The sequence below is a fragment of the Carcharhinus amblyrhynchos genome, chromosome 5 (assembly GCF_965287045.1).
Source record: "Carcharhinus amblyrhynchos chromosome 5, sCarAmb.v2.hapA, whole genome shotgun sequence".
Classification (NCBI taxonomy): domain Eukaryota; kingdom Metazoa; phylum Chordata; class Chondrichthyes; order Carcharhiniformes; family Carcharhinidae; genus Carcharhinus; species Carcharhinus amblyrhynchos.
Window position 1 is genome coordinate 45,494,602 of NC_137328.1, and position 6,000 is coordinate 45,500,601.

Genomic DNA, 6,000 nt, shown 5'->3' on the forward strand with positions numbered 1-6,000 from the left:
CTTTATTGCTGCAGGGTGGTGTTTCCTGGACAGGTTGCTGCTGCACACCTTCCACTACACCCTCCACTATGGGTGGTCTGGTGGCACAGTGATTTGCACTGCTGCTTCACAGCGCTAGGACCTGTGTTCAGATTCCCAGTTGGGTCACTGTCTGTGTGGAGTTTACACATTCTCCCCATTTCTGATTGGGTTTCCTCTGGGTGCTCTGGTTTTCTCCCACAGTCTGAAAGACGTGCTGGTTAGGTGCATTGACCTGAAGAGGCGCTGAAGTGTGACAATTAGGGGAATTTCACAGTAATTTAGTTGCAGTGTTAATGCAAGCCTTACTTGTGAGTAATAAATAAACTTACCACTTCCTCACCCATCACCCAGACACACCTTGGCCCTGTTGCCACCAGGCAGTGGAGGTCCCTCTATGGAGAGATCCTCCCCCACTATCCTGGGACCTGGGATGGAGAGTGGTGCATTCAGTAGTTCCGTACAACAAAAGGTTAAATTGGTTCATAGACTCCTAAGCGACCTGCCCTTTTTGCAACCTTATGGAGTCTGTGAGCCATGCCTGCTTTGAATGTTATAGGCTGCACACCCTTTCTAATTTCCTCAAAAACCTTTTGTTGATGTTTGTTTGCACTTCAGACCCACGCTCCTGATTTATGGACACCCGGTGTGGAATGAGTGGGGAAGGAAGAAGACCTCCTCGTGAATCTATTCTTGGCCTGGAAAAGCTTGCCATCGACAAGTCCAGGCAGCGGGCGACCGAGGGGGTCATCTGACCTGACTGTCTGCCCCTCCTTTGCAGCTATATTCACAGCCGGTGTCCCTGGAGTGGGAGCATGCAGTGTCCGAGGGCACCATTGAGGCCTTCCATGCCCATTGGGCACCGCAGGGACTGGGATACAGTATTGATCCCTTTAATCACATTTTGGTTTGATGTTTTAAGTTTCCTTCCACTTTGTATTTTGTTTTGGGCAGTTCTCCTTTTTGGGAGCTGCCCCTCTTAATTTATCCCCTCATTCATTTGAGTTAGTTTGCTTGGTTTGCCAAAAAAGATTGGTGGAGCATAGTAACTATAATAGAACATCAAAAGGAAACTAGGCTAGTTTACTTTATTTATTTATCTCACAATTAGGCTTACATTAACACTGCAATGAAGGTACTGTGAAAATCCCCTAGTTGCCACACTCCGGCACCTGTTTGAGGGGGAATTTAGCACGGCCAATGTATCTAACCAGCATGTCTTTCTGACTGTGGGAGGAAACCCATGCAGACAGGGGAGAATGTGCAGACTCTGCGCAGACAATGACCTGAACTAAAAATCAAACCCAGGTCCCTGGCACTGCGAGGCTGTAGTGCTAACCACTGTGCTACCCTGCTGCTCTAATTCAAATTAAAATATCATTCCTGCATCCTAGCCTCCATGGCACCCACTTGTCATGGATGGTCTGAAGTGTGCTGGTGGATACTGCTTGTTCCCTCTCCAACACCACCCGGCCCTGGTAGAGGGGCAGACAGTCAGATTGATTGATCCCTTTGACCCCAAGCTCCCTGGACCTGTTAGAGGCCAACTGGCCCAGGCCCACAAGATGGTCCTTCTCCCTCCTCCCTTGCCTCTGCCCCCGATGAAGATTATGTGTGTGAAGAAGACGTGCAACCAAAGGTTGAGGAGCAGCCCCTTCAAATTACTGAAGAGTGGATGCAACCTCAAGCTATCTACACAGACGTAGAACACAGGTTCCCCTTGGTTGCAGAAAAGGCATGCAGCCTGGGAGTCTGTGGACCACATTAATTTACACTTGCCTGGCACTGCTGCTCGCAACACGCTCCACACCAGCTCCCCAATTGAATAAAGGGAGGACTCCCAAGAAGAGGGCCCTCCTCTGGGGATCTCCTCCCACTGCCAGGCGGTTGTATGCAAACAAATCTTTTAAAATGCCAGCACAAGTTCATAAAGATGTTAAAAATGCGTAAGGGGGATTCTTGGATTTATTAATGGAAGAATATACTAAAAAGAATTGCAAGGAAGTCATACTGAGCTTTATAAAACGTTGGTTAAGGCTTAGTTTGATTATTGTAATCAACTCTGGCAATCAGACCTTAGGAAGGATGTCAAGTTTTTGTTGAGGGCGCAGAGAATTTATTAGAATGGTAACAGGGTTGAGGGACTTCAATTCACTAGAGAGACTGGAGATTGTGGTTGTTTTCTTCAGAGCGAAAAGGTTAAGGAGGAGATTAGATAAAGCTGAATTAAATTATAAAAGCAAAATACTGCAGATGCTGGAGATCTGAAATAAAACTAGAGAGTGCCGGAAAAAGCTCAGCAGGTCTGGCAGCATCTGTGGAGGGAGAAACAGATTCCAAAATCTTGCTGCCATTCACGTCAGCGTGATCTTAATGTCCCGCTGATGGTGTACCTCTGCCACAGGTTTCCTGGTGCCGATGAGTATTGTGCCACCACTAAACATACCGTGGAGAGAGAAAAAAATCCCGCCCAGAGTTTACGTTTCAAGTCCAGTCGGACTTTCCTGCACCTGGCTGGAGCAAGATTTCGGCAAGATCAGGAATTGAAGTGGGAAAGTCATCAGGTTCCTGCCCAGCCTTCACTTCCTCACTAATTCACACAAAATCCCTTCCTCTTCCTGATTTGGGAGTATTCTAAATCAGTCCGTATACCCCTCAATCAGATACAGAGGTGATACAGAATTGCTTACTATTCCCTTACAACAATGTCATCAGCTCATACTGACAACTTAACGTGCACACTTTTAAAAATCTAAACGTGTAGAGGCCAAATCTAACCAATGGCTAACGCAGTTATGTACCCTGCCACTGTAACTTATGGCTCAGTGTCTAATTTTGCACAGAAGTCCTTACATCATTGGTGTCAGATAACATGGCACGTTTTTAGCTGTGTCCAAGTTTGTTATAAAAGTTGACAGTGTGGTGCGCTGAAAGGGGATGAAGAACAGCCAGCTGCACTGAATTCCCAGGTCAGCAAATGACCAATGCATTGCTGCAATGATGGCTGTACAACTAATCTACCAAAACATTTTTGGCAGAATGGGGCCAGGACCCAACAAACTTTACAGTAATCACTCTGAGATTGTGGAAGTCGTCATTGAGAAGAGGATTGCACATATCATGTGATACGACTGATTAGAATATTGCATGGTGTAATGTGTTAATATGCCATCTTTTCTACTGTGACATCTGCTTTTGATTTCAGTCCAGACAACTCCACTGATCGTCACTTCACTCTACAGAATGAAATTAAATGTTCTGATTAATCAATGTGCATGCCCCAGCTATGAAGAGCGTGTGGCTAATCGTTTTCCAGCAGCTTCTACTGTTTCTGGTGATGTCCAGGCTGGATGGTTTAGGCAGTGACTTCAACTGTATCGGCTATGTTGCTGGATGATCCAGCAAAGCCGACACTAGGCTGAACACACTGCCTAGTCCTGCTGCGGTGAATGGAGATTTGGCTGAGCACCAAATCCTCCATCCTCACACGCGCGAGGCGTGAATCATAGAAACCCTACAGTGCAGAAGGAGGCCATCCGGCCCATCGAATCTGCACTGACCACAATCCCCATCCAGGCCCTATACCACAACCCCACACTTTTACCCTACTAATCCCTCTAGTGTACACATCCTGGGATACTGTGGGCAATCAACCAAACCTGCATATCTTTGGACTGTGGGAGGAAACCCACACAGACACAGGGAGAATATGCAAACTCTACACAGACAGTCACCCAAGCCAGGAATTGAAACCAGGGCCCTGGAACTGTGAGGCAGCAGTGCTAACCACTATGCCATCGTGCCACCAATTGTTGTGAATGGCCAGAATATTCCAGCCCAGATGGAAGCGGTGAAAGACTCCAAGCTGTGTGATGTCTTCAGTAACCCTATAGATGGAGCACCTCAGAGATACACTTGATTGAGGCCAGAGGTCCATCACTCACGGTCAGATCCACTGACATCAAGTCAAGTTTTCTTCTCTGACCACTGCCTCCTACTTGCTGACTGTCACTTACAGAAAGACCAGAGGTTTGGCAGGGTGATATGGGGACAGAAAGTGAAACTGTTGACCCCAGAAAGCATTGAGGAACTCAAAAGGGATGACAAAGCTCAGAGACCTGTGAAACCCCTCTTTGTGTCCCCAGTGCACTGATAGGAAGTCATCAAAATGAACATTAAGAGCGTCCTCATCTTTAAAAGTGTTGAGAAGGTGAGAGAAGGGGACCGGGCCTCCAGTAAAGCATGCAGGACCTGCTCCTACTATAGCCAATGGGGATCAATGTCAAGAGGAACTTCAAAACAGTCAGCAAGTCTTGCTCTGACTCAGAGTGCTCCAAGATCATCTTCTAGTGAGTAGGATGAGACATGCTCACATTTCTTCTTCCATAATATCTACAGTGCAAGCTCTGTGATTATCAGCCTGAAGGCTCAGAAACATCATCACAGTCTGACATGCTAAAGATGAGCAAAACATTTTATGCCAGATTGTACGGTGTAAAGCCCACAGACTGCACAGCCTCCCAATCTTTCCAGTCCTCTATCAAGGAGGCTTTAGATGACAGTGTACAGAAGAGCCAGGACAAACTGCTAACTCTGTACAAGCTGACAAACGCCGTCAGGATCTTTGAGATGAATAAAATCTCCAAAAGTAATGTTTTACCAGTTGAGTTGTATTCCACTCTGAGTGACTAAATTGACCCTGCTCTGCTGTATGTAGATGAGACTATGCTTCTGAATGGCAATGTCAGAATCCACAGAGAAAAGTATAAACAAATGGAAGACTTGGAGGAAATTAAAAAGTGGCAACACACTTCACTGCTTAACATGTTCTAACCACACTATGTTTTTCTAAGAGCATTGTTAAGGCTTCCTTAATAATAGATTCCTGCACTCTCTGATGATTGATGTAGGCTAAATAGTCTGTAGTCCTCTTGCTTTTTTTACCTTTTTTCTTAATTAGCAGTGTTACATATACTAACTTACAATCTGCTGGGACTAATCCAGCATCTAAAGGATTTTGGAAAATTCTAGCTAGTGCATCCACTATCTCTGCAAGTGTCTATTTTCGAACCCTAGGACGTATGGTATTAGGGTCTAGAAATTTGTCAGACTTTAGTTCCTTGAGTTTGTCCAGTATTTTTCTCTGCTGATGTTAATTACCTAAATTTCTCACTCTCATTAGCCCCCAGGTTAAACTTTATTTCTGGCATCTAATTTATTCCTTCTACTGTGAAGACATTGAACAAAATATGTGTTCAATGTCTTCACAGTAGAAGGAACTAAATATGTGTTCAATGTCTCTGTAATTTCCATATTCTAATTTTCCTATTTCTCTGCTTCTAAGGGACCAGCATTTATTTTAACTACTCTTTTCCTTTTCATATACCTCGAAAAGTTCTCACAATCTGTTTATATTCTTGGCTAATTTATTCTCATGCTTTTTTTTCCTTTTATCAACTTTTGGTGATTTCTAAAACATTCCCGATCCTCAGATTTACCACTATTCTTCGCAAAATTATACACCTTTTCTTTTGATCTAATACCATTCTTAACTTCCTTAGTGAACCACAGATGGATCTTTCTCCCTGAGCTTTTGTTTTTCAGGAGAATACATTTTTGCTGAACATTTCAAATTGTCCCTTTAAATATTTCCAACTCTATTTACCATCATTTCTTTCAGTCTATTTAAACAAACAGCCTTAATTAGTTACCCCCACATACCTATGTATTTGGCTATCTAAATTCAAGATTTGTGTTTATGTTTGGAATATGTCATTTTTAAATTTAATCTGGAATTCAATTGTATTAAGATCACTATTTCCAACTGGACCATTTGCTACAGACATGACTAATTAACTCTGTATAATTGCACCATACTAAATCTAAAATATCCCTAAGATAAAAGTAAAATACTGTGAATGTTAGAATCTAAAACAAAAAACAGAAAATGCTGGAAAATCTCAGCAAGTCTGACAGCATCTA